The 10,083-nt window shown below is 43.3% G+C and overlaps 1 long non-coding RNA gene across 1 annotated transcript; it reads right to left on the bottom strand.

The window, feature by feature from the left end:
• Positions 1–750: 750 nt before the first annotated feature.
• On the bottom strand, positions 751–9,443 carry LOC121038333 (uncharacterized). Its single transcript, XR_005794298.1, has 3 exons — positions 9,354–9,443; positions 5,434–5,495; positions 751–782 (listed from the first exon to the last, which is right to left on the bottom strand). It is a non-coding gene; the product is annotated as an uncharacterized LOC121038333 (long non-coding RNA).
• Between the last annotated feature and the right edge of the window lie 640 nt (positions 9,444–10,083).

Genomic DNA, 10,083 nt, shown 5'->3' with positions numbered 1-10,083 from the left:
CAATTAGGAGTTTATTAATGATTTTAGCAAGAGCAGATTCAGTGCTGTGTGAGGCCGGAAGACCATGAAAAGATTGCAATTGTCATGATAGCTTTGAGGTAACAAGTGCTTTTACATTATATAGCATTACAGTGTGCCCTGCATCGCTCACAGTGCAAGCTCAGCCCTTCTGATGGCCTCCAAGGCCCTCCAAGACTGTATGGTCTGCCACCTCACATTCCTCACCCCCACTCCTCTATCCTATCATTCTCCCTGCCTCTGTTCCCACCAGCCTGCCCCCTTGCTGTCCCTCTGTCACGGACACATTGTGTTCTTAAGACTTAGTGCACCTGCTCCTCAGACTGGAAGGCTCTTCCCCAGATACCCACCCATGACTCCCTTACCTTGAGGTCTGCCCTGACCGCCTTAGGTCAAATTACCACCTGTCTGTACCCCTAGTCTCCTGACCTTGCTTAACCTCCAAAGCACTTGTTTTCTGACATAACACATTTCCCTTTTTACCAAGTCTGTTCTCCAGTGAATGTCTCCCCCACTCTCCACCACTAGAATTTAAGCTTCATGGGCACAAGGGTTTGGGTTTTGACACTCACATGTACCACCCACCCGGAACACATGTGATACAGCGAAGGTTTGGTGAAAGAATGAATGAACGAATGAACTAACAAATGTGAGACGACGTACTAACTACGTATTTACACTCATTAGTCACTAACACTTAGAAGTCACATCTGGGCTCTGCCACTCACTAGTTGTGCAAACTTTTTTAACCTTCGTTTCCTCATCTGTGGATGAAAACAAAAATATGACCTCATAAGATGATTGTTTTGATTCTATAAGGCAGTTAATGCACAGTGCTTAGCACCATGCCTGGAGCATACATGGGATATGCTCAGGAAATGTTAGATGCTATTACCGTATGTCATCTATCATCACTATAATCATTGTTTTATTTCATTTCCACAGTGGTCCTAAAAGGCTGATATTATTCCTAACTTCAAGGTATGGAAAGTGAACAAAAAGAGGTTAAACAACTTCTTCACCATCAGACAGGATAAATCTCCCAGCTGGTCTACTGGACACCTCTTTTCATGCTGCCTTGGTTCACCTGGCTCATGCCCGACCCTGGAGTCCTTGGCCACCAAACTCACTGGCTCCTTTCACAATTTCCAGACTCGTCTGAAGCATCAGGCTGCAGGGCTTCCTCAGTGGTTGTCCAAGGGGCCAAGGGGTGCAGAAGTTAACTTCCCATAGGCACAGATTGAGATCCTCTCCACTTAACCTTCTGAGATATTTTCTAAAACATAGTGTTGTTGTATAGCCTTCCTAGAAAAGTGCCTGTGGCTGAGCCTTCATAAGACAGGGATCTAGATACAGACCACCTTGCATTTTCTTCCTTTCTCTTTCCTTTTTTAAATTTATTTACTTATTTGAGAGAGAGAGAGAGAGAGAGAGCACAAGTAGGGGAAAGGCAGAGAGAGGGAGACAGAATCTGAAGCAGAATCTGAAGCTGGACACGTAACCGACTGAGCCACCCAGGCACCCCTAATTGTATATTTTTATTACACACATATATATTTTATTTTCCTATTCCTACCTATTCGAAAAATTTAAACATTGAAATCTGCAGTGGCATTGCCTGTGTAAGAGTCAGAGCTCTCACCACACTTGGGCGAACTGCTTTTTCTCTCTGTGCTTCAAGTTCCTCATCTGGACAACAGGGATGATAATGAACCCACCATCAAGTATTTAGAACAGGACCTGGCATATAAAACATTACCTTTTTCATTTTTTTAAAGATTTCATTTTTAAGTAATTTCTATACCCAATGTGGGGCTCAAACCCACAACCCTGAGAACCTGAGTCACATGCTCCACAGACTGAGCCAGCCAGGTGCCCCAAAATGCTACTTTTTGACGGTAAAATTTTAGTTAGAGTGTGTAAATCTTTAAAACTAAACTATAACCCAGGGTGCCTGGGTGGCTCAGTTGGTTAACGTCTGACTCTTAATGCTGATTGAGCCCCACCTGTTGTCCCCTCCCCTGTTCGCTCACTCTCTCTCTCAAAATAAATAAACATTAAAAAAATAGAAATAAACATGAACTATTACCTCATTTTCAAAAAGTACTTAAATAGTATCAATCATGCAGTTAGTGGCAAAGACGCTACTATATTTGAACCAGATATCATTCTGAGTACTTACAAAATATCTTATTTAATCCACACGAAAAGCCTGTGTGATAGGAATTATTATCCTCATTTTACAAAATTGAGCTCAGAGAAGTCTGCTGCCCCAAATCATACGATTAATTGTATCGGTGTCTAATGTCTATGTTTTTAATTATTCTTTTTACTTTTTTTTTTTTTAACGCTTATTTGTTTTTGAGAGAGGCAGGGAGGGGCAGAGAGAGGGGGACAGAGGATCTGAAGCAGGCTCTGTGATAACAGCACAGAGCCCAATGAGGGGCTTGGACTCACAAACCATGAGATCGAGACCTGAGGGGAAGTCAAATGCTTAACTGATTGAGCCAGATGCCCCTATGCTTTTAATTATTATACCATCTTCCCATCAGAAAATAGGAGGTAGGTTCCTCAATATGTAAAAATAGGTATATTTTGGCAGTATTGCAGTATTGCAAGGCTAGTACTCTGCTTACAAAATAATGGACTGAGTGGGGGTAGGGAGGGGTGGGAAGTAGAATAGAAATGTAGGCTTTGTTTCCAATATAATGTATGCTGTGTTTAAATTATTTTTATTTGTTTATTTATGTTGAGAGAGACTGAGAGAGCAAGCAGGGGAGGGGCAGAGAGAGGGGAGAAAGAATCCCAGGTAGGCTCCATGCTGTTAGCACAGAGCCCAATGTGGGGCTTGAACCCACAGACTGTGAGATCATGACATGAGCAGAAACCAAGAGTCAGACACTTAACTGACTGAACCACCCAGATACCCATGTATGTTGTGTTAAAAAATGTCAGGGCAGGTCCCTATCAAAATAACACCAGCATTCTTCACAGAGCTACAACAAATAATCCTAAAATTTGTATGGAACCAGAAAAGACCCCGAATAGCCAAAGCGATCTTGAAAAAGAAAACCAAAGCAGGAGGCATCACAATCCCAGACTTCAAGCTATACTACAAAGCTGTAATCATCAAGACAGTATGGTACTGGCACAAGAACAGACACGCAGATCAATGGAACAGAATAGAGAACCCAGAAATGGACCCACAAGCATATGGCCAACTAATCTTTGACAAAGCAGGAAAGAATATCCAATGGAATAAAGACAATCTCTTCAGCAAGCGGTGCCGGGAAAACTGGACAGTGACATGCAGAATGAATCTGGACCACTTTCTTACATCATACACAAAAATAAACTCAAAATGGATGAAAGACCTCAATGTAAGACAGGAAGCCATCAAAATCCTAGAGGAGAAAGCAGGCAAAAACCTCTTTGATCTTGGCCACAGCAACTTCTTATTCAACACGTCTCCATAGGCAAGGGAAACAAAAGCAAAAATGAACTAATGGGACCTCATCAAAATAAAAAGCTTCTGCACAGCAAAGGAAACAATCAGCAAAACTAAAAGGCAACCGACAGAATGGGAGAAGATATTTGCAAATGACATATCAGATAAAGGGTTAGTATCCAAAATCTAATAAGAACTTATAAAACTCGACACCCTAAAAACAAATAATCCAGTGAAGAAATGGGCAAAAGACATGAATAGACATTTCTCCAAAGAAGACATCCAGATGGCCAATCAACACATGAAAAAATGCTCACCATCACTCATCATCAGGGAAATACAAATCAAAACCACAATGAGATACCACCTCACACCTGTCAGAATGGCTCACATTAACAACTCAGGCAACAACAGATGTTGGTGAGGATGCAGAGAAGAGGATCTCTTTTGCATTGTTGGTGGGAATGCAAGCTGGTGCAGCCCCTCTGGAAAACAGTATGGAGGTTCCTCAGGAAATTAAAAATAGAACTACCCTACGACCCAGCAATTGCACTACTAGGCATTTATCCAAGGGGTACAGGTGTGCTGTTTCAAAGGGACACATGCACCCCCATGTTTATAGCAGCACTGTCAACAATAGCCAAAGGATGGAAAGAGCCCAAATGTCCATGGATGGATAAATGGGTAAAGAAGATGTGGTATATATAGACAATGGAGTCTTACTCGGCAATCAAAAAGAATAAAATCTTGCCATTTGCAACTACGGGGATGGAACTGAAGGGTATTATGCTAAGTGAAATTAGTCAGAGAAAGACAAAAATCATATGACTTCACTCATGTGCGTACTTTAAGAGACAAAACAGATGAACGTAAGGGAAGGGAAATAAAAATAATATAAAAACAGGGAGGGGGACAAAACATAAGCCACTCATAAATATGGAGAACAGACTGAGGGTTACTGGAGGGGTTGGGGGGGGCGGGGATGGTCTAAATGGGTAAGGAGCACGAAGGAATCTACTCCTGAAATCACTGTTGTGCTATATGCTAATTAATTTGGATGTAAATTCTAAAAAATAAAAAATTAAATAAATAAAAAAAAAATGTCAGGGCAGGGGCGCCTGAGTGGCTCGGTTGGCTGAGTGCCTGATTCTTGGTTTTGGCTGAGGTCATGACCCCAGGCCTAAGTCCCATGTTGGGCTCCATGTTCAACATGGAGCCTGCTTAAGATTCTTACTCTCTCTCAGTCCTTTCTTTCTCTTTCCCGTCTGCCACTCTCCCCTGTTCATGCGTGCACTCTCTCTCTGTCTCTCTCAAAATATAAATTAAAGTAAGTAAGTGAATGAATGAATGAATCAGTTATTCAGTCAGGGCAGAGGCTCCTGGCTGGCTTAGTTGGAAGTGCATGCCATTCTTGATCTTGGGGTCGTGAGCTCCTGCCCCACGTCAGGTGAAGAGGTTACTAAAAAAACCTACCAGGGGCACCTGGGTGGCTCAGTCGCTTAAGGATCTGACTTCAGCTCAGGTCCTGGTCTCATGGTGTGTGGGTTTGAGCCCCACGTCGTCCAGCTCTGTGCTGACAGTCCGGAGCCTGGAGCCTGCTTCGGATTCTCTGTCTCCCTCCCTCTCTCTCTCTCCGCCCCTCCCCTCTCATGCTCTGTCTGTGTCTCTCTCTCTCAAAAATAAATAAACATTAAAAAAAAAACACATGGAACTTAAAAAAAAGTCAGGGCAACTGTAAATAGCAGGGGAAAAGCTTACTATTACTAACTTAACAAGAATCTCATCTAGAAAAATGCCCTAAAACTTCAACAACATTACCTCCTAGTAATAAATATAAAACAAAACTGTTGTATTGTTCCTGCTTTGATAATCAAGTAACCCACATGGAAGACAGGAAATTGCAATTCTTCTGTTTTGAAACTTCAACTACAAGAGCTCGTGAGAGTATTAATAGCTTTTCCACTTACAGGATGCTTTTAGCGACGAGGTCTCGTCCTCTCTTCTTCTACTACTCTGCATGAAGTATAACCTGAAATTAAAGATTTCACAATGAGACACCAACGTGGAGCTCTCAGATTATGTTGCTCACTACTCTATGTGGGCCTTGTCAAATAAACCAAAAACGTGTGTGACCCAATCTGGAAAAATGCGGTTATTCCTCCCTCTCAAGGATGTGCAGCCTTCATCTTATCCAGTGACTCGGTCTTTCACCTAGTTTGGTCTGACACAGAAATTAACTTCATTTTCCAGCTCATCACACTCAGCATATGCTCCAACAAATGGATTCCTGTGTCCGGAGACCAGTAAAATCCCTGTCTCCCTTGGGGATTCTGCTATAGCATTTGTTCTAGGACATTAATGGATGTCCTAACCAGTCCACGTTTTCTGAAGCAATGACAACTCAAGGTCATAGCCTCAAAATGAGGCATGTTCAATATAATGACACATGCAGCACACAGACATTCCTGGTGATGTCAATCATGCATATTGCTTCCTTTTTCCAATGTGAAGTGTAGTGGGGGTTCTCATCCTAAGAGGCATTTTAAAAATCACCAAATCAATTTCTAGGAAGGAGCCTTTTGCATGAGTTAGAGCAACTGTTGTGTCAGTCCCCAATGTTTGCTCATAGATGTGTACACAACTAGAAATGTGTACCAGATGATTGACAAAAAGTGGTCAAGACTACATGTTCTCTCAAAATTCATGCCCCAAGCCAAAAAAAAAACAAAAAACAAAAACCTCCAAACTACTTCAAAAGATAGATAGATTAGCGACTCTGTCTGAAAGTCTTAGATAAGATGTTTTCAATAAATTGCTCAGGAAGACTGAACACTGAATACATTTCAATATAGAGGTTGTGATTTTAAAAAGGAAAAAAGGCGGGGTGGCTCAGGGGTTGAGCATCCGACTTTGGCTCAGGTCACGATCTCACCATTTGTGTGTTGGAGCCCCATGTCAGGCTCTCTGCTGTGAGCACAGACAGAGCCTGGAACCTGCTCTGGATTCTGTGTCTCCCTCTCTCTCTGCCCCTCCCCAACTTGTGCTCTGTCTCTCAAAAATAAATAAACGTTAAAAAAATGTAAAAAAAAAAAAAAAAAAAAGAGAGAGAGAGAGAGAGAGAGAAAAGAAAAATGTCTAGAACAAAAGGACATGTCCCAAAACAAATGGGAAAGAAAAATAAATTTGGAATTTTAGGGAATGTGCCAAAAATGCTGCAGGACAAATCACAGAAAGTTATTCAAAGACATATCATATAACCAGAATACCAAATCTCTCTTGCAGGTGAGTAGATTAGTTAACTCTTTCACAGTGTGAAAACTAGACTAAGAGAAATAGATCAGTTATCAGATCGTCTAATAATACAATGAAAATAAACACCCACTGACTGAATGGGAGGGAGGTAGATGATTTTACTTTATTTATAGCTTGAACTAATAGATGTGCATAAGATTTTTTACCGTTTACAGACATGCTTCTAATACACTTAACTATTAGTGACCAGATTTTACTTGATGTCCATAGTGCATAGTATAAAACCATAAAAACCACCGGAGTGTGGATTTTTCATGAGTAATCTTTTTTTATTAAAATTTTTTTTTAACGTTTATTTTTGAGACAGACAGAGACAGAGCATGAACGGGGAAGGGGCAGAGAGAGAGGGAGACACAGAATGGGAAGCAGGCTCCAGGCTCTGAGCCATCAGCCCAGAGCCCGACACGGGGCTCGAACTCACGGACCGTGAGATCGTGACCTGAGCTGAAGTCGGACGCTTAACCGACTGAGCCACCCAGGCGCCCCTTCATGCGTAATCTTTACTTGAGACAACTCAAACCAGGATGGGATTCAAAACTAAAAATAGTAACAAACACATAAAAGTGAGCTTATCAAAATGAGCCCTGCTCAGTCCAGGTAAACTATTCTAGAGTTATGGATGTACACGGGAACTTCTTGTCCTCCTGAAAGACATCAGCCACCAGTGCACTGCCCAGCCTCTGAGACCCCCTCATTGCTCCTTCCCTTGGAGAAAGAAAATTTTTAGTGAATCCAGAACAGAGCTATCTGAACAGAAACAAGAAAAAGACCACCATGATATGAACACAGTTTGGAAAATGATCACAAAAATGGTAGAAATCACCATCAGACTCACTGTTTTCTCTCTCTCATTGAGTGTAATACAAGACAAGAGCAAAATAATAAAAGACGAAGAAAAAGGAATGGAAGCAATTGAAAAAAATTGTCCACAAGGTAGATATTGATAAAAACAATAATATCAGACCGATTTGAAATCAAGGTTGAAAGTCTCAAAGGGGACTAGAAGAATATTTTATATTCCTAAAAGATATGATCCACCAAATATATGTAACGGTCAGGAACTTTCGTGCACCTATTAACATATTTAAAATTTATACTGCAAAGCCTGATAGCAGAACAAAAATCTACTGACAAACCCCAAATAAAGCAGGGGATGTTAACCTGTCATTCAAAAATCAACAGATCAAATTTACACAGAAATGTAGATGTAAAGGAATAGATCACACAATTTGATGAACAGGTACAGATTTTCTGCCCAATTAAAAAAAAAATACACAGCCTTTTCAAATACTCATGGAATATTTGCAAATATTAGCTACATATTAATTAGGCCAGTAAAAAAGTTCAATGAATTCCTCAAATTAGAAATTATTATTTTTTAATGTTTATTTATTCATTTTGAAAGAGAGTGAAAGGGGGAGAGGGACAGCTGGAGAGGGGCAGAAGGAAGGGAGAATCCCAAGAAGGCTCTGTGCTGTCAGCCCAGAGACCAAGGTGGGGCTCGATTTCACAAAACCATGAGATCATGACCTGAGCTGAAATCAAGAGTCCAAAGCTTAACCGGCTGAACCACCCATGTGCCCCAGGATTTGTTTTCTAATTTTGTGGAAGAAAGGTCCGGACAGGTTTCTCGGAGGAATGAAAATTAAGTTGAGACTTGAGAGCTCTGAAACTTAGCTAGGTGAAACAGTGAGCTAGATGGAGGAAATTATCCACCCGCAGGCCTCCCGACCCCCCACAGGACTCCGAGGACATGCCCGTTAACCATGGTTCACACAACAGTGAGTGTGACAGGCAGCCTCCCGTGTACACGGTTTATACCTAGCTTCAAAAAGTTTACACCTACTACCAAAAGTAGTAAATAGGTGGCTTACATATTAAAAATATATTCAGTATATAAAAATACATATTATATGCATATTCATCTATCAAGGAACCAACCTAAGAAGTGTCAGAGGTAGTCCTTGCATTCAAGAAGTATACGCAGCAGTGAAGAGTATAGAGTGTCAGACTTAGACCAAGTGAATAACGGAAACACTTCACAAAATGTGAAGTGAGCGGCCGGCACCGAGCTCGCACTTAACGCTTCACCCCTTCACTCCCTGACGAGCTCTCCAAACGGCTAAGATGAAGACGAGGAAACAGGCGCTTCAGCCGAGGAAACAGGCGCTTCAGCCTTGCCCAACCGAGAAGCTCTCTCTGAGGCCCCGGACTCTCCAGCAAAAAGAAAAAGATCACCAGGAGAAACCAGTCGTCCCATCTCAGTGCGCAGGTAGACAGCCCCGAGTTACACCCTTTTGTCAATTGGCCGACCCCTAGCAGCAACCTAGGCGGCTTCCAAAAGTTCGATAAGGGCCAGCCCAGGGTTCAGGCTTAGGGCTTGAGCTGAGACGACCCAGGGTCGGCCTGGACCGAGTGTGGGAGCTCCGGCTTCCGGAAGCCCTGGGCCACGTGGGGAGGAGGAAGCCAGTCCTTGCCTCGGTTCTCTCTGCAGCACGCGCTGTCTGCGGCTGCGCTCCCCTGCCCCGTCTCTAGCCCGAGGCCAGCCTTGGTGGCTTCTGGGCTTCCCACTCACCTGAGTATGGGGGCTCCGGCAGCCGCGGGTGGAGGGGAGGAGGAGGTCTGAAGGTGTGGGGTTAGGGAGGGAGAGGGAGGAAGGGGGGGACTGCGGGATATCCAAGGCCAGCAGCTCAAAGGACGGCCATCAGTCGTCACGGCCATTGTCACGACCACCCCCTGCCAAGCGTACGCATGGACATGGGGCGGGGTCCGGCCCTGGATGTCACCTGGGAAGGACATCCATCCACAAACTGGATCTGGACTGCCTATGCCTCTTCCCCTCCACCTCCCCTCCTCCCTCTCCGTTCCTCCTCCGGTTGCTGAGCCTCTAGGCCGGGTCAATCCTCCCTACCTGGGAAACCTCTTGCTGTTCGGGTGAAGTCAGAGCCCTGCTTCATTTAGGAAAGCTCTGAATAATAATTATGGGGGGGGGGGGCGGAGAAGGGAGACAGCCATAGGGTAAATCAAGGAAGTAATAACAATAGCCACTGTTGAAGCCTCCGCCACTGTGCCGTCGTCGCTGTGCTCTGTCGGAGCACCTGGGCCCATCTCAATCTTTCCATTCCTTTTCTGCGTTTGGTCCCATTAGCTTGCGTCTAGAAATCGATTCGAATGAAAAACAATCCGGGACGTAGGCAAATATTTATTTGCACAGATGTGTAGCACAGCTCTTTGTAATACTGAAAACTTAGGCCAACGGTACGCCAGTGATTCTAAATCATGGTACATCCTTTTAGTGGGATTTA

This window comes from Herpailurus yagouaroundi, unplaced genomic scaffold (genome assembly GCF_014898765.1).
Source record: "Herpailurus yagouaroundi ecotype Mexico unplaced genomic scaffold, PumYag 165, whole genome shotgun sequence".
Lineage (NCBI taxonomy): Eukaryota > Metazoa > Chordata > Mammalia > Carnivora > Felidae > Herpailurus > Herpailurus yagouaroundi.
The sequence above is the reverse complement of the archived record's forward strand: the minus strand, read 5'-3'. Positions and strand labels throughout refer to the sequence as shown.